We start from the raw sequence: 19,957 nt of genomic DNA on the forward strand, positions 1-19,957 counted from the left end.
TGTGTGTGTGTGTCTGTGTCTCTGTGTCTGTCTGTCTGTGTGTGTGTGTGTCTGTCTGTATGTGTGTGTGTCTCTGTGTGTCTGTGTGTGTGTGTGTCTGTGTGTGTGTGTGCGTGTCAGTGTGTCCGTGTGTCCGTGTGTCCGTGCCTGCGTGCGGCAGCGTGGTCCCCGGTTTCCAGCTCCAGGCCGGCTGGGCGCGGGGCCCCTCGAGTTGTGGGCCCGCGCGTGGCGGAGGTGGGACTCGGGTGTTGGCGAGGCGGGCCTCGGACCGTCCGGGCCATGGGCCCCGCGGCCCCCGCCTCCCCGGCTGCCCACGCCTGGAAGCGGCTCGTGCATCCCACTTGGGCGTTTGAATTAGGAAACGGCCGCTGTCTGGTCTTCCCCACAACCTTCCTGCTCCTCCGAGCGGCCCGGCAGCCTTGACGTGACGGTGCTTTAAAGACCAGGCTTCCAGGGCTCGTCCCCCAGACCTTCCCAGGCTAGACGGAGGGACCATCACACCTATGGTACCTACATACAGGTATTAGATGTGCTGACACAAGGGCAGTGCCCTACACCGATCCTGTTAGATTTGGCTCTATTCTTTCGGTGCCAAGGCCTTCTGTTTCTCTTCTTTACCTCCCCCCTCCCAAAGAATCCCCAAATTTGGCACAATAATTTTCACTTAGAAGCTTTTATACCTAGTAAAGCTCTTCCAGATGGCTAGTGACCTTCCTCCAGAATTCAAGGAAGCGTGCTGTAAGAAAGCTCATCATTGAAATGTGGTGTGAGTAGTATTTCTACTATATAGTGTATTAGGTATTAGCTAGAGTGTTCCCTTCTGGACTCTACCTTTGAAGAAGAATGTTTGCAAGCTGATGGAAGACTTGAAGATCAGATCATTTGAAGACTGGTTTATGTTTAGCAGGGATACATATGGTGGCAGTCTCAAAACATGCGAAGCTTCAGAGAGGCGGAACAAGGTATAGTTGAAAAGTTGCATGGGGATACATGGAGACTCAGGGAAGAATCTTTAGACCCTTTGAAAACAGAATGGCTTAACTCTGAGATAGCACACTCATCATAGAAAGTGCAGTTCTTTTTTAACCATTTATCAAGGATACTGTGGCATGTATTGCGGTATTTTTTTCAAGGTGAAGCTAAATGGCACATTCCTTTTTTTCTTTTAAGAATCTGATTTGGTATCATTGAAGAAACTCTGATTTCAATTTTTGTGCCTGTTTTTACTCCCACTGCTCCCAGATTTTTCAAAAAATAATAGCAACAACAAAAACTATACATCTATGTCTCCTCCTGTTTTAGGCTTCAGGATGACATATGAAATGAATGCTTGTATCAGATAAAAGTGAGAGGCAACTCAGCTTAATAGAGGGCTGACCATGGAATCAGGGAACCTTGGGTTCTAGTTCCAAATGTAATATATATGACTATGTGGTCTTGGACAAGTCATTTAACTTCTCAATAACCTAGACAACTTTATAAGACCATAATTAATAGATGAATTTCATTATTTGTAGCCAGCAATCAGATCTCTCTTCCTCCCTACAGTTAAAAAAACAGCAGCAACAAATCAAATGGAACCAAAATTTAGTAACCTAAAACTTTTTAAAAATTTTTATTTGTGATTTGCTTAATTGAGAAAACAAACTTGTAAAATGCACAATTGCAAATTTAATTGATATTAAATCCTAATAGGTTATTTCCCAGCTCACAGAATTTTTCCCTATTTTTAAGAGAAGACCTGATGTTGGAAATATTTCACTTGAATGACTCATTGCTATTTATTTTAATGTTCTTTCTTAAGGTCTTGATGTTTCTTCAAAGTCTTTGGAACTTTCATTTGTTGCTGGGGCAGTGGTAGGTAGGTAGCTCCTATAACTTTTGTTTTTTGAAAGTAATATTACAATCCAGTATTTCTTTGTGAATCTGTCTTATGTGTTTTGGTGTGTCTGTTCTTTTTGCACATGAGTGATGCTTTCTGTGTGACCCAGGGTAAGACTTCAACTTGTCTGCCTTCAGTTGCCTTATCTGTAAATTGAAGGGATTGAATCATCTGTTTTTTGAATCTATGATACTAATGTTAGCTTTACATTCTAGCCAAAATAAATTGCTTATGGCTACCCAGCCATGTGTTTCATATTTCCTCCTTCTACATACAGTCTGAACTATACATACGGACCAAACTCCCTGTCCCATATCCCAGATCCCACCTTTTATGATCTTTAAGGTTCAACTCCATGCTTTAAATCCTTCATAGTGAATTCTCCTGTTGTCCTAATGCCCTTCCTCACAATCTTCTAACATTGCTGGGATATCAGCGGAGCATGTGGGCATCCCATTTGTTACTCAACACATGTTCCAGATGATTGGCTCACCTTCTTTCCTAAAATCTTTTGCCTTTGGCACTGCTTCTGATCTTCAGTTCTCATTGTGTTGGGGTTTTTTTATGCTCACTATGTATCTCTTCATTGCCCTCTTGAAGGGCAATTTTAATTTTTCAGAAACTCAGAACCATAAAGGATGGGCCTTTTCTAGTGGAAAGTTGGGGGTCATTGAAAGCCTCGAAATGCAATTCAGCCACCTGCTCTCATTCTTCCCTCAAGGCCCAGTTGCTCATGCTTTCACAGTGTTTGTAATGTGGGCTGCAAATATAATTTCATAAATAAGAAGCTTCATCCTCTAGGTTTGCACTTTGTGAGTAGTTCAAAATATTTTGAATAATCATGGATTTCATTTATGAGTACCTGCTGAGTTCCAGGGCTTGACCCAATCCCCCTAACATTGCTGTCAGAGACATCTGAAAGGACCCTTCTTCCCTTTGAACTCATAGCTGGATGCCTTCCGTGAGAATAGCAGACAAATTGGATGAGCATGTTTCTCTCTTATATCTTAACTTCATTTAATATTAATCAGCAGAAAGTCACAGCTCTTGTTATGGGTTTTCAAGGAACCTTGCTCATATGCTCTGAGCATATGAATGGAAGATAAATTTTGGAAGTTGGAGCTATCAAGTCGTATATTCTTTTTTAGTCATCAAGGAATAAGCACTGTGGGATCATATATTCTCTATACCTTTCAGTAAATCATATTATTGTAAAGATGTTATCTTTTATAGAATACATCTATGAATAACCTGCCTCTTCCCTTCACATTCCTATACCAAGGATACTGACAATATAGATACAATTATTTTTATACAGATCTTTTTTTTTTAATAGTTGGAGAAATTAAGAAGTTATCGATTTTTTAACTCATAACTTATGGCTATTTTTAAACCACATTTTTTTTTATACTTTTGTTACTCTCTCAGTTTTCACGTGTACCTTGAGAATTGATCCTTCAACTCCTTGACAGTTGTTTTACATCTAACACAAAACAGATTTGTGCATACTTAATCTGGTTCAGCTGCTCTTTCTATTTTCTTCACAATACTATTTCTTCTTCATAAAACACATCCGGGACCATCATGTTACAATCTAAATGTGATGGGTCTACTCTTATTTATTAAGAAAACATTATTATAAAAATCTGGGTCACTTTTTTATATTTCAAGTGTATGTTAATTTTTGTACAGTTCTATCTTAAACCATTCTCAGGATGATCAGCCTTAATTGAATTTCTCTATAATCTTATTTTTCCAGATACAGATTTTTACATTTTGAGACTATATTGCCCATTTTCTTCCCCCATCTTCCTTTGTAATATTTTCCCAAATTAGTTTATATTCTAAACTACTATTACCCATAGCTGCCATCTTTTCTCTACTTGGCAAGAAGATTAAGTATTTTCTAAGTGAAGTTTTGGTATCTTTGTTGTAGTGATTGATTTCTCCTAAGCTTCCTTAGGAAAAGTGGTATTCTGTGGCAATTTCTGTTCTTTTATTTAAGTATTAATTCTTCTTTTTAGCATTACTATCATGTTTATAAATAGCTCATATTGGAACTATCTAAATGCCCTCAGTAGCTTTTAATTTTTCTAGTTAAATATTGGTTTTTACCTTGTTTTACAAGTCAGTGGCAGTTGATTCAGAAATGGCTCTCATATCAGTAACTAGTCTTTCTTGTATATTAAAATTTCATCTATTTTCTTTTGTGTTATTACTCAATGCTAACCATGAGCCTGTACAAGTTGACGATTCTGAAAGAAAATATTTATGATAAATGGACATGAGGCTTCTGTGAAGTAACAAGACTTTGACTTCTATTTTTTTTAGCCCTATTTTCCAATGTTTTCTTCTGTGTTCTATTTTTGCCTTCCTTTCCATTGCAGTAATTGAATATTAAATTTAGCAACCTGAAGTCTCTCTTTTTTTTTAAATTTGGATTTAACTCGGAGGGGTTCATAAAGTGTTCATCACGTAAACATTTTATATTTCTTCATCCTCTGCAACTTATTTTGGCACAGAAGCTGCAATTATCTTCAGAAAGCTGTTTCTTTTTGCCTTGGCATAAACAATAAAAACATCTTCTTAAATGGCCTCCTTTAAGGTGACCTACAAACAATTCTTTCATTTAATTGTCTTCCGACTTCATTCATAGCAAGAATATCAAGATTGATATGATTCATTTATTATTGTGTATCGACTTGTTTATCTAGGGTGAAGGATCTTATGATTGTAATGTGATTTAATATTCATAGGTGGCCTCAAAACTGTGATTTGTAACACCCTCTAGTCTTCCTTCTTCTATGTCACTCTGCCACTAGAGAAGCCGCTAAGGGCCACAGAACACCATGAACCATTTTGTCTTTTTCTTTATTTTATAGATTGCTACAGCAAAATGAACTCATTACTATGGAACCAGCTTACTAATAATGACCCTCTATCTCTTTACCTAGGCTGGTTCTGGGAATGCTGCCTTCTTCTTTAGCTGGTACTAAACATATTTTAAGTGTTCTGATGCACTTACCAGTACTTGAATATCAACACCTGCCAATGTTTGCTCTCCTTTGAAGAAGCTTTTGAGAACCCAGAATCCATACAACTGAAGTATTGAAATGGGACTTTTTCAGAGATACAGAGACAAATCAAATCATATGCTTGGCCCTATGTCCTTGTTGCCATGGCACTTAACAATAAAAGGTTTTATATTTGGGGCAGAAGGCAGTGCCTCTATAATTAACTAGTAGTGTAAGAAATGTTTTGAGAGATTGAGGGTGATTTTCACAGTATATAGTAAGTGCTTAATAAATGCATATCGCCTGGCAAAATGACAAAATGTTGGACATTTTTCACAGGTACTCAAAAACAGTCTGAAGTTTGAGATTTTAGAGAAGGACATAATTATTGTATTTTGCTTTGTTAATCTGTACAGCAGAGAAAAAAGCATGAATGCTCTTATTAAGTAGTTCTGTTTTACAAGACAGAAAGATTATGTTGCATTTATTCTCAGAGGTGAAAGGCAACATAAATAAATGTTTTATACAGTGAAAGGTTGGATGGAATCAAGGAAAATGTTAGAGAACATTAAAAACATAAATACTTATTAGATTCCCCATAAAATCCTACAAAATTAGAGAGTATTTCTAGAAGTCTGCAGAAGAATGTTAAAGATGCTGAGTAATTTTCATGTGCTTTGTTTCCATTTTAATTTGACAGCACAACACATATTGGAAACAAGCCTTACTAGCCTATAGCACAGCAATGAATTCACTGGAAAGAAAGGACAATAGAATAAGTTCAGCATGTAATAAGATCTCTGTACTATTCTTATGCCACCTCTTTGCAGAGAGCTCTAAGCACTTTATAAGAAAAAGATTAAAGATCTGTTTTATAGATGAGGAAATTGAAGCCCAAAGAGTCAGTTCAAGGAAGAAGAAAAGGAGGGACCGGGAGCCAGATTTTCTAACTCCTAACTACATTTAGTTGTTTCTTCCCGTTTAGTCATGTCAATTGTGTCAGACTCTTTGTGTTTTCTTGTCAAAGATACTGTACTGATTTTCCCTTTCCTTCAGTTCATTTTACAGTCAAAGAAATGGGGGCAAGCAGGGTTAAGTGACTTGCCCAGGGTCACATAGTTAGTAAATGTCTAAAGCCAGTTTTAAATTAGGTCTTCCTGCCTCCAGCCCTGGTGTTTTATCTACTGTGTAACCCAGCTTACCAGGACCGTGCCCGTTTAGATTGTTATTACATACTTCTCTAACCTAGGAAGAAATCACCTTAAGTTTGACTGATAGGAAACAGGTCCAGAGAGATTGAAGTGACTATGGCGATGTTTCTGCTTCCTCTGTGGACTTATGAGCAAGTATCTTGTGACTCCTCCATGAAGTGGTATCTTTATTGACACTCTTAAAAATTATGAATCATATAAAATAGAGCTGTGCCTCAAAGGTCCCTTAAGCCAAACCATTCCTAGGAAAAGAATCACTTCTCTGAGATGCTTGGCAAATGATCATATCTTTTTCTTTCTAATAATCAAGCATTTTAATTCTGGTTGTTCCTTTGCCTCAGTAACAATAATGCTAGTTAAAATGTGATGCTTTATTTAACTCTTCTGTTTTTTTCAACTCCTTTCTGCTTCTAAGGGGAGACAAAATAATCTTCGGCAAGGTATTAATATGTGACATCTCTGAAACAATTTCAGATTACCTTCTGGATCTGTCCACTGTTACAGCCTGCTGAGAGCTTAAATCTAAACTGAGCTTATACTTTTACTAATATTTTTCTTCAGTTTTTAGTTTTGTTACAGTTATTATTGCCATCACTATTCAGTTAGTCTACTTTGTTCCAGACTTTAGAGTTATCTTTGGCTCTGCTTTCTCTTTCTCCTCTCATATCCAATTATTTACTAAGTCCTCTTGATTCTACAAGACTCTCATATCTGTCTTTTTCTTTCTTTATTCATAAAGAATTTATTTATTCTTCACCATAATATATTAATATCTATTTGTTTTTAACCCAGGACCCTTGCTCTAATTGCCTTCTGTTTCTTGATTATCAAACTTGTCTTATTTATCCATCCACTCCTAATGTGTTTTTTATAAACCAGAGCCAAATAAATTTAATGAATTTTTTTTATAATATAAAGTCTGGCAATGATATCTATTTATAGTTTCTTTATTATTTTACTTGAGATTTTAGACCTGTGCTCCTCCAAATCTATTTTATTATCTTACCTACTTCTAAATTATAGCCATTCAGTAATAGCATTAAGTCTGGAAATCAGTTTTTGTCATTTTTATTTTATCAGCACAACTCAACTACAGGCTTTTTTTAAAAATACTATTGAGTATTTTATAGTGGTATTTATAAGTAAGTTAACTTCCACTTGTAACTATTTGGATTAAATTTATCTTATTTTTCTTCTTGGCTTTTTTTAGTACTGTATAAAACTATCGATGATTGTTGTGGACTTAACATATATCATCCTACAGATTTGCTGTAACTTTTACTCATCTCAATAATTTACACTATACTGTGATCTGCAAATAGAGATAGTTTTATTTTCCCCTTAACTTATATGTTCTTTTGTATTTGTGTATGTGTGCATGTGTGTGTGTGTGTGTGTGTGTGTATGTGGGTATGTATTTCTTCTTACTAGTTTATAAGTTCTGCAAAGGCAAAAACAATGTTTTAACTAAACTTTTTAATCCCTTCTAGCACAGAGGACATTTCTATCTGCAGAGTCTATTCTTAATAAGTGGTTGTTAAGTTGTATTATTCATATCTCTGTTGTCTTTTTTTCCTTGCAGTTAAATGATCCTACTACAATGACATACTACTGTATATAATTGGAATAATGATGAGACCTTAGACAATTAGACTGCTGTGTATAAGGCTTTATGCTACACTCATGGAAAGGAAAAGAAATTTAATTACTATTCAAAACACTAACTAATGTTTGGAATCCAGATATATATCATGTGTCTAAATTCATGCAGTGATGAACTATAGAATTATAATAACTTTACAGTTGTGAGCTTTCTTGAATAACTTGTATTCTAAAACCAGACTGAAAATCTGCTTTCACCAAAATACTACGTTCATTCAAACCATGGATTTAGCACAAGGATTAAAACTTCATTGAGGGACCCCTAGGTGGCACAGTGGATAGTGCTATGGTCCTGGAGTCAGGAGGACCTGAGTTCAAATTTGGCCTCAGACACTTAATTGCCTGTGTGACCTTGGGCAAGTCACTTAATCGTACTGCCTTAAATAAATAAAAATTAAAAAAAATTTCAATGGAAGAGTACCAGAAAGAAGGGAGAAAAGAAAATGAGGGGGGATAATAATCTCTGTAGCTCTTAACAGGATGGAGCAAATGCTTTAATTCCTTGTTCAGAAAATTTTTGTTTATTTGTTTTGTTTTGTGACTGAGTCTCCCTAGCTTGCCCAGATTAGAAATGTAGTGACCACTCAGAGGTCTGACTTCGTCACAAATCATCTGGGAAATATTGACTCTTCTCTGTTCCCATCTTGGACTTGTTCCAACCCCTGCACCCCAACTTGCAGCTGGGGAAGGAGGAGGGGCTGGACAGCCCCAAGCTCCTAAGTTCAAAAGATCTCAAAACTTCAACCTCTCTGTTATCTTGGAAGGGTCTTTATTTTATTTTCTTTCTTTTTAAAAAATTTATTTTATTTTATTTTATTTCTGAGAAGGGCAAAGATAATTGCATCCTAACCATGCTGTCTATTCTTCTCTCTCTACATTTAATTCAGGGATTTGGAATTAGTATCAAGGTGTCAGAAATGGCAATAGATGTATTTCATTAGCAGATGTAGTTTTAACAATAAACCGTTTCTCACTTATTAAGACTATTTAGAAAATGCCAAACTCCAATCATGTGTGCAACAAATAAAATTCTTGACCTTTCAATTGAACGATTTCTTTTTCAAATGAGTCAGTACAAGATTCCAAGTTTAGGTGAGAGTACCTGATGGTCAGGTTTTTTGGGATTTTGAGATAAGAGGTTTGGAAAATATTCAAGGGCTGTCTTTTCAGGCACTTTTAGTTGGTTTAATCAGATCTGAAAATTCAGGGCCGCTAGGTGGTGCAGTGGCTCGAGCACTGGCCCTGGAGTCAGGAGTACCTGAGTTCAAATCTGGCCTCAGACGCTTAATAATTACCTAACTGTGTGGCCTTGGGCAAAAAAAGAAAATTCCCTGGACCTTTTTTTAGTTCATCACTCTTTCAGGGAAGATTCTGTCCCATGTTTCCAACAACAGCTGTATCCACACTTTTTCCAGATCCCTTTAAGCCTCCCAAATTACCCTTATCCTCACATTTCTGCTTACTTCACTTTGTGTCAGTTTTTTATATGTCTTCCCAAGTTTTTCTGGAATCCTATTACTCATCATTTCTTATAGCACAATAGTATTCCATCACAATCATATACAACAATTTGTTCAACCTTTCCCCAGTTGAAAGATAGCCCTTCAGTTTTCAATTCTTTGTAAACACAAAAAGCTTCTAAAATAATTTTTTGAATAGATTATTTGCCCCTTTTTTTAGTCTTTTAAGGATATAGATCTAGGTATTTTAATATCATATATAAACCATCTTACCTGTTTGCTATCCTATCTCACCAGTTCACTGATCCACCTTTCTTTCTATTCCTCCTGTATCTCCTGGATGCGATCTTTTGTGATATGCTCCTAGTTCTATTCTTGACTTTCTCACTTCAAAACCATGCCTCTGCCTCTCAACTTGAAGCTGATATCTTGGGTCCACCTATCCCTGAGGTCTTCTCAAGCTTGAATATTTCCCTAACACCTTGACCCCCTTTGCCTATTGTTGATTTTCTTCCCAAGTGGCCCAGTTTCCATTCCCCTCTTGACTCTGCTTCTGACTTTCTGAACTTTGATACTATTCACTTGTGGAGGTAACTTTCTTTTCCCCTTCTACTTCTGGCAGTTAATTTTACAGATGAGGAAAATTGAGGCAAATGGGATTTAAGTAATTTATCCAGGATCACCAAACTAGTAAATATCTGAGGTCAGATTTGAACTGAGAAACCGGATGAGTTTCCTTCACTTCAGACCTGGCACTCTATCCATCGTGCCACCTAGCTGTCTTGGAGTCTTGAAGACCTGAGTTCAAATCCAGCCTCAGAACTTACTGCCTGTGTTACCCAAGGCAAGATATTTAACTTTTGCTTGCCTTCTTTTCCTTAACTACAAAATTGTGATATTAATAGTGCTACCTTGAAGACTTTTTGTAAAAACCAAGAAGCTCTATAAAATGGGAATTATTGTTTATAATTACTATTAGTAGCAAAAGTGAGCATGAAATAATGCTCACATATATGTAGCATGTGAAGGTTTACAACACTTTTATCGAAAAATAAAAAATAATAGCCTTGAGATATTTTTCATTTTGTGTATGATAGAGACGGCATCGAAGCAGAATCTATTTTTTCAGTGACTAGTTTTCTGATATCCAAAAGTATATATGGTTTTTCTCTCTGTCCTTCCAACCTATTTTACTAGGTATAGATAAATGCTGGCATACTTAGGATCAAACTCTGTTGCAGTATTCCTTCTTGTTGGTTTTAGGATGCTTTTACATCATTTACCTTATGTCAGGTATTATGATTTCTTTCTTTTTTTGGGGGGGGGGGGCCAAGGCAGTGGGGTTAAGTGGCTTGCCGAAGGCCACACAGCTAGGTAATTATTAAGTGTCTGATATTGGATTTGAACTGGGGTACTCCTGACTCCAGTGCTGGTGCTCTGTCGACTGTGCCACCTAGACACCCCTTTTATGATTTCTAATATCATTGCTTAACTCTAATTAAACTGCAAAGTAACTATTTCCTTACAATTTAGAAAAGAATTTTTATCCACTAATCATGTAAATTTTTATTTTCAGTCAAGAAGTCATTTCCAGACTTGAGTGTCTTTTCCTTGTTTAAGCCCTTGTCTCTATTTTGAAGTTGATATTCCTTTGGAATCCTTTTCATTCACCATATCCTGACTCCATTTTGCTCAACACGATGTCTTTAGTGTTCTTAATAAACATTCTAGGAAGTTTCTAAAGAGTCAGCTATTGGCGTACAATACTGGATAGCTTTTTTGTTTGTCCTGGACCTCTTTGACAACTTGAAATGCATGATCCTTACCCAATGATGTTTTTAAGGAAACCGATTGTACTGACATAAAGATTCCACATTTCCCATCCAAATTCATAGATTCCCAGAAATCTCTCCAGAGATGCCTGCCCCCAAAAGGACCCCAGAAAAAGAATTGTTTTAGTTCTTAGAACCTTAGTTTCCCTGATGGTAGAATGGGAGGAATAATGGTAGTTCTGCCAACTTCATTTGGCCTGTGGCAAGACATTAGAAGAAAACACTTGATTACCTTCACAATATGATTTGCCATTATTAAAATGTTAATACTGTTATTAAAATGCTTGGAGAATAATTGAGGCTATAGTAAAAGGAATAGAATTTCTTTTTAGTGCTATGATACCAACTATTGAACTTAAAAGGAAAGGGAATTCTAAGAGGCTAATCAAGATTCTTTTCCCCTTGAGTTGTTTTCAAATCTTTTAATAGATCATTGTGACAAAATGTTCCAAGTATCACACATTTAACAGAAGTCATGTTAGCTACCATAATGTAGAGTCTGTACTAAAAGACAATATTGTTTTCGCCATCCATCTTAGTAGTTTAATGACTTTTTTTATGGATTTTAGAATTAGGTTAGCACATTCTTGTTTCACATAAAGAATTTTAAAACTCAATATTTTTTACATTTATAGCAACTTTCGTGGTAATAGGAATCTATAAGTAACTTGCTGGAAAAATATAATGATTTTAGCAAGATGGTTGTGTTTTGGTCCAGTGACTTTGCCCTTTCCTAGGCTATCTTTACCAAATTAGGGGAAAAAAATCAGACAAAATGATAGAAAAAACTAATCCCACTGTGAAGGTGATCATTACCTACTACCTTGTGGTAACGAAAATTGGGATTGGAATAAAGACTGCTTGAAGGCAAAGTTCTTGCCTCATAAGGCAGGGCAAGAAGAGCAGATACAGGCATGATTTTGGAGATGGTTGACCAGGGCTCAGATTGCAACTGGGAAGCTTAAGGTTTGCACAAGCTTAGGAAAGCCCATATTCTCTTTGGTCCTCTACTTCCTCCTTTATACAATGAGGGATTTGTATTACATGGTCTCTGGGTTCTTTTCCAACTTTAGAGGCATGATCCAACTAAGTCAGACCATCTTGGTTCCTAAACATCTGAGAGGAGTAATGGATGGAGTAAGCGTTGGCCTTATAGTCTGGAAGACTCGAGTTCAAATCCATTTAATAACCCTGTGACCTTTGGGCAAGGATGTCTGTCAGCCTTGTTTTCTTCAACTATAAAAAGGGAATAATCCTCCCAGAATTTCACTTCATTTTCTTTTCCTTCCTTCCTACACTGCTGTAGAGGAGCCAGGAATCTTTTCAAGGTGCAGATGCATATTTAAACAACTCTAATACTATTTACAAATTCGTGTGTGTGTGTGTGTGTGTGTGTGTGTGTGTGAGAGAGAGAGAGAGAGAGAGAGAGAGAGAGAGAGAGAGAGAGAGAGAGAGAAAGAAACTCTCAAGAACCCAACTTGACCAGGCCTTAAACCCAAATCACTCTGGCTCTGTTCTGTAGAAATGCTAAGGGTCTTCCCCTCCCAGTTTGATTTTTATTTTTTATATTTTTGAGCTGGCATATTAGGCCATGTTTTACCTCATTTCTTAATTACCTTTAACTACTGAATAGATGTTGCTTTAAGTAGACTAAGACCTGGAAAAGACCTTACTTTAAAAAGGCCAAGGTCTCCCCATGCATCTGGGGTTATTTTCTGTAGTCATGATCTCTGGCTTGCTACTGGACTCAGATGACCCTAAAGAGAGAGTGGTACTGATGACTCAATGCACAGCCCTGCCTCACTTAATTCCAGTTCACCTGCAAGGCAAGACATCACCCTCCTGATGTCATTGCTTCTCTTTGAGAACAAAAGACAAAGAACAACAATGTGTATATACACACACACATATTTTATACTTATGTGTATATAAATGCATGTGAATATTATGTGTGTTTGTGCAGAGAATAGCCTATAACATGGACTGATAAAGAATATTTGTTTTTGCCTATGTTCTAACCCCACCTCTGTGGCTATTTAGTGTCTGACTTTGGCAAAGAAACTTAAGTTCTCTTGGCTTCAGCTTCCTCATCAGTGAAATGAAAAGGTTAGAGTTGTTGGGTTTTGAGGTACCTTCTAGCTTTTATATATAATATTCTCTTTCATACACACAAACGTATTTGTAACAAGTAAGCTGTTAAGCTTGTTGACTGCAAAACTGAGCATGCAATATCTAAGACTTCATGTGTTGTGGATCATTGAAAACATTTAATATCTTAAAGAGCAAGGTCTTTGTATAATAATAGTAAATAGAATTGGTCTGGGTATAGCCTATAGGAGGATCTTAGTAATTTTATAAATAAATCTATATGGAAGTCAATTTTCTTTTTCCCAAGGAAGTGTGGGGTTAAGTGACTTGCGATCACACAACTAGGTAATTATTAAGTGTCATTGATAACCTTCATTATATGTACTCTCCTAGGCATTCTTCCTCACACATTGTTTATGTGACACCTGCTCTATTGGGCATTTTTGTCTGGAAGAGTAGGTAATAATACAAAACCCCCACAATTATTACATAGAATTCATTAGAAATTGCATAACAAGTTCTCTTTACAGTCCAGGGGAAAGTTTATGAACTGGATCAATCAGGAAACGTATCTTGAAAGATGAGACTTGAAAGAATAGGTAGCTACGTGGTACAGTGGATAGAGCACTGTCCTGGAGTCAGGAGGACCTGAGTTCAAATGTGGCCCCAGACACTTAATAATAATTACCTAATTTTGTGACCTTGGACAAGTCACAACTCCATTGTCTTGCAAAAAAAAGGATAGGAATTCAAGAGGAAGGACATTCCAAACATTGGAAACAGTTTGAATAAAGTTGTTGAGATGGAAAAATGGAGGCCGCATCTTAGTTTGGTTAGAGCATAGACACTAGCTGTGTGACCCTGGACAAGTCACTTAACCTTATTGCACTAGTTTTCTCATCTGTAAAATGAGTTGAAAAAGGAAATGACAAATCAATCTAGATCGATCTTTGCCAAGAAAATCCCAAAAGAGCTCACAGAGAATTTGAAAATAACCACATAACTGCAACAAAAACAAGAGCATAGATTGCCTTGTGAAGTATTAAGTCTCTTAAAAGTGATGCAAAACCAAATCGTGAAGGGCTTTGAATGATAGATGTGTGAAGTTAGAATTTTCCTTAATAGACAAAAGGTAGTCATTGAAAATTTTTGAGAAGAGGTGTGCTATGACTAAATCTCAATGTGAGAGAGAGTATTCTGTAGGGCCATGAAGGATAGATTAGTGGTGGAAGATGAAAGTAAGATGATCTGTGGAGGCTAATTGCATTAATCATTCACTATGAAGTCATTCAATTTTAAGGTTGTTTTACTGCTGACCTTAGTCAAAATCAACATCTGTGAAAAATGAAGATTTGGAGGAGGGTAGAGCACTAAGTACATTGGGGGCTATAACACATGGGAGCAGGGGGCAAAATAAGGCTCTGAACCCCTGGGATATGGGTAGGAAAATGGAATAGAAATGGAAGTGATAATATATCTCTACAGTTTTTTCCTAATTCATCCAAGTGTTCCTTGTGCCATTACAAATTTTAGACCAGTCATGCTTTCCATTCTTTTCCAGACTTTAAAAAAAAAATTCCATAAGTGATCACCACTTGGTTCTAGGAAATGCTTAACAAAATTAATAATTAAAAAAAGCAGTACAACATAGATAATGCTAATTTGAGGTTTTCTAAGTAAATATTCCCCTGCCAGGATCCATTTCTATGAGTTTGACACCACTGCTATAGACTCTCTGATGTGTATCCTTCATTCTTGAAGAAGACCATGACATCAGGGAGGTAAGACCATGACATATATGTAAATTGGATTTGAGTGAAGGAGCACTGTGCTAAGTCACCAGTCTCACTTTCCCCTCCAGTGTCATCTGGGCCCAGTGGCCAGATGTGAGTCATGTGAGTCAGTCAGGGTTAAGTGACTTGGCCAAGGTCACACAGCTAGTGAGTATCAAGGGTCTGAGGTGGAATTCGAACTTGCATCCTCCTGACCTGAAGGACAGCACTCTATCCACCATGCCATCTAGCTGCCCTATAACTCTCAACTTAGTATATTCATGGTACTCCTGTGTTTCTGTTCATGTCTCACAGTGTAACACTGAGTTTGACCCTTTTATTACTCTACTCTCACCACATGACTGGTCTGGTATCTTGGTGATGCCTTTCAGGCTTCTTGATCACAAAGGTCTTGGAAATATTTAATATTTAATATTGGAATATTGGAAATATTTAATATTAAGTCAAAGAGCAATCTGGAATTACGCCCAAAGAGTAATTAAACTACCTATATATCCTTTGACCCCCAAATACCACTACTTGGTCTATTTTTGAAGATAATTAAGGGAAAAAGAAAATAACCTATAGGTTCTAAACTGTGTTTAATAACTTTTATAGTTACAGAACTAGAAATTTCAAGGATGTCCCTCAATTGGGAAATGGCTGTACAAGTTGTGGTATAGGATTGTGATGGAATACTGCTCTGCTATAAGAAATAATAAACTCAATGATTTTAGAAAAACATGTAAGGCCTTACAAGAAATAATGAAGAGCAAAATAAACACTACCAAAAGAACATTGTTTATAGTAACAGCATTGCTGTTTTAAGAACAACTTTGAGCGATTAAGTTATTTTGAATATTATATATAGCTAAATTAATTATAAAAATATATGGAAAAAGATGCTATAAGTATCCAGAGAAAAGACTGATAAATATAAGTATAGATAGGATAATTTTTACATATATGTATATGTATGTATATTATAATAATATATAATAAATATATACTGAGAAGGAAAAAAAAGGAAATTTAAATGATATTTTTTATATATTTGAAAGGAATTGCAAATTATGCATAATGGATTTGTAGTTTCATATGCAATTTTTTTAATGGTAGTGTTATCTAAATGCTTGTTTTATTCCATAAATTGAAAATAAAATTTTAAAAAGAAGTATTTCAACCCATCATGTCTTTTGATCCACCTATTATTTTGATTCTTCTAAAACCATAGAGCATCATTGGGAGATTTGTCTTAAAAAGAGATAGGCTTAAGTTTTGAATTTTCCAAACGCAAATCTTTCCCATTCTCCTCTTCCGAGTCAACTCTGTTCATTTCCCTGTCTTTACAATGTTTGTTCCAGATATATGTATTGACAAATTAACTCATTAAGCTGACTACTTATCTCTGTATTGTGATCTAGACAAAATATAGTCTTCATTCACATTCATTTTGCTGGTCTTGTGGATGTCATTAAAGAGGTCCTAGAATGTTTTAGGGCATGATGCAATCAGCTCAATGCCTCTTTAAACAGATATATTTGGAGAACTTTCTATGTATTTGGAATCCCTCTTCTATGGAACTTTATAACTTTCTTAATGAAAATCAGAGGTTTGTTGAACAAGACTATCTCTATGGTTACCCTCTGTCAGGAATCTAGTGTGATTGCAATGAATGTATTCAAGAACACCTTGTCAGAGGAAACACCTTAAGGTTATCTTTCAATTTATCAAGTGAAATTTTTTTTGTAATTATCAAATCAAAAAACAATGGGAACTTTTATTCTCTTCACTTCTCCACTATGTGATTATCAATAGAAAGAACAATTTGCACCGATTTCAGAGTCCTGTTCAAGACTTTGTTCAGAAAAGGGAGTTAAAGTTTCTTTTCCTTCTCTGTCCAGAACTACAGGTTCTGAACTGAGGCTCATACAATAGTCCAATTGTATTATGAATTAAAAAGGCTTTGTGGGCTAGCCTGAGAACTATCATTTATGTAATATTGCTTAGAGGGCGAACACTGTACAAGTACTATATTCCAAGTTGACACTTAACTGAATTTTCAGAACTTTTTCTAAGATAGTAATTAGCTTGAATTAATATAATCAAGTCTCAAGTAATCTCTAGGGATCATTTATAATGAACTTTTTGTCTCATTCTGGTTTCCCTCCATCTTATGTTTCTAATCTATCTGAACTTCTAATCACTCTTGGTGTATACTCAGAAAATGCGAATTGATATTTAATTTTCCTGAACTAAAACATAAATTAAGTAAATCTGAAAAAATCATAACTAAAACAATTATAAAGTTATTTCTTTCAATATCCTTGGGACTGCTACCCTGTTTTAGTACCAAATGACTATTTTTGTAGCCAAACATATAAATAAAATTAAAGAAACACATAAGACTTCAAGAACCAACAATAGTTCTGCATATTTTAACCATGTAGATCTGACATACTATACCAAAATGCTTATAAATTATCATCAATAGCCATTCATTCACCCCTAGGAAGCTAGCATCTAGTTTCGGTACCAGGATTAAATGACTTGTTTCGGTAGTATTCTATGTAGAGAGAATTCTAAACCAGTTGCTTTTGTTATCTGCAACTTAAAAAATAAGTATATGGGGCTGATTTTAAAAAAAATGTAGTATATTATTTTTAAATAATGAAGACTTTTGATTGCTTAGTTATGTTGCCTTTATGTTTGTTCTGTTAGATGTTTCTTGTAATATTTTGAATGAATTTTATAGCTTCATAGTTCAAGAGGCTTGATAGAGATCCCTGTTATCCCTGGAGCTCTGCAATTTATAATTCTAGCAAAATCTTGATATCTGATTGTCAGAGATGAAGAGAGGTAATTTTTAATGTTTGTAGGCATGCAGGCATAACATAAATGGCTCCAATTTGCATTTATCCCCTGCAGTGTTTGCACGTGGGTCTTGAAAAATCTAAAGGGCAGTTTACATTTCCCATAAAGACATTTTATAGCAGCAGTATTATATCTGCAGTGAAAGTATATAACTGAATAACTGGATTAGTATTACTTATGATCTGCCCAGAGAGGAACAGCTGGCTACCAGTCCTTTTAAAAAGTAGATTTTGCAAAATTAGGAGCTTGCCAGATCTTCTGTTTGAAGATTATAAAGAAGTAACTATGATGCAAAGATACTTTTTTATATTTTGCATTTTTATTTTTAATTAGCTGTCCAATTAACTGTTTCTTTGAAGGAAACGAACAACTTATTTCTTTTATTGGGTAGGATATGAAGACTTTGCTCCTATAGGTCAAGCTTCTTAGTTCATTTTTATTTTCTTGGCGTTGAAGACTTGCCATAGTGTACCATAATGTTCCCTTCTTCTCCTATCTTTTTCAACCTTTTAATATTACTCCTCATTAATTTCTTCTCATTCTGGCTAAACTAGACTATGTCTTCCTGTTCAATTCCCAAGACTTTCCTTAAAGCTCTTTATATATAGAATATCTTTCTTCCCTTTCTTAAATTTTTGTTCTTCCTTTAAAACACAATGAAACTCAAAACCTTACAGAAAAAGTGAATGTTGAAAACTTTCTTTGCATGTAATTGGAAAAATTAATAAATAAAAATTTAAAATGAACAAAAAAACAAAAAACCAACCAATTCAGATAGCAGTTTTTCTTCAATGTAGCTAGGCACTCTTTCATTTTTCATGTTTGTATCATCAGTATCTTGTGTAGTCAATAAAGCATAGTAGGTGCCCCCAAATTTTTTGTTGGATTGATTTCTCAGATTGCTCTTGCTTATTCATGCCACCCAGAAGGAACTTTCCCCACTCAGATCATTTTTCTTTATAATTTTTCAAGTCACCTACCAAGAATCATATGGTTATATGTTGTATACCCCAGTTGGGCTATAAACTTCATAAGTGTTGTGATTGTGTCCTATCAAAATTTTATATCCACTCAACTCTTAGCACAGTGTTCTGCCCAGAGTTGGTATATAATAAATCTTTGTTGAATTGTACTTGGGTTCAGGTAGGAAGGCAGCTGCTTAGGGTAGACTTTTCCTGCTTTTATAGACATAAGTATACAACTGGCTTCTTTGTCTCATACTCTACTGAGAAATATAGAAATTATTCTTTTTTGAATAATTATTTTATTTTATTTTTATTCTCATTTTGTACAAATGTTTTTTTTACTTTAATAAAATATACTTGTTTACAAGTAAACAAAATACCCCTCCCCCCATGAATATAGATAGACTTGCTTGGGTGAAAAAGTAAAGGGGAGAGAAAAAAAATTAAAATTATAAAAAATAATAGTAATAATTGTAGGTAAGGCCAGGTGGCACAATGGACGAAGCACCAGCCCTGGAGCCACGAGCACCCGAGTCCATATCCAGCCTTGTAAACCCAATAATCACCCAGCCGTGTGACATGCAAGCCACCAGATCCCCACTGCCCTGCCAAAACCAAAAAGAAGAAAAAAAAAGACCCCAAATAAAATAAAATAGTAATAATAGTAGGTGCGGCTGGGTGGCAGACAGAGCATTGGCCCTTGAGCCAAGAGCACCTGGGTCCAAATCCGGCCTCAGACACCCAAAGATCACACTGCTATGTAGCCCCAGGCAGGCCACCCAGCCCCACTTGCCCTGCACCCTCCCCCAAATAATAATAACAAAAAATGTGCTTCAGTCTTTGTTCCAACACCATCAACTCTGTCGTGAGTGGATCACATTCTTTATGATAAGTCCATCACAAAAGTTACTTCCATATTTTTCCAACATTGCCATTGCTGATCGCAACTCCCTCCTTTCTTATTTCTCTACTACCATGTACTATATTTTCTCTCTCCTTTCATTCTGACTCTGCTGTAGGGTCGCTGTGTGACGCAGCAGACAGATCCCTGGTCCTGGGGCCAAGAAGCCCTGAGCCCCCATACCACCCCTTAGGCCCAGAATCCACCTGGCCCTATGGTCCTGGGCAGGCCATCCAATCCCAGCCCCTTGCAAGAAGTAAAAAAGAAAATGTGTTATATCTGACCACTGTCTCCCC

The 19,957-nt window shown here is 36.1% G+C and overlaps 1 protein-coding gene across 4 annotated transcripts in view; it reads left to right on the forward strand.

Moving 5' to 3' along the window:
- Positions 1-322: 322 nt before the first annotated feature.
- OXR1 (oxidation resistance 1) overlaps positions 323-19,957 on the forward strand; it is a 567,726-nt gene continuing 548,091 nt past the window's right edge. Inside the window, exon 1 of one of the 4 annotated variants that reach the window (XM_074201035.1) lies at positions 323-1,861. The gene's annotated coding sequence lies outside the window, so the exon portion shown is untranslated. The remainder of the gene's footprint in view (positions 1,862-19,957) is intronic. The other 3 variants (XM_074201036.1, XM_074201037.1, XM_074201039.1) reach the window with 3 other exon arrangements.

The sequence above is a fragment of the Macrotis lagotis genome, chromosome X (genome assembly GCF_037893015.1).
Source record: "Macrotis lagotis isolate mMagLag1 chromosome X, bilby.v1.9.chrom.fasta, whole genome shotgun sequence".
NCBI classification, from domain to species: Eukaryota; Metazoa; Chordata; class Mammalia; order Peramelemorphia; family Peramelidae; genus Macrotis; species Macrotis lagotis.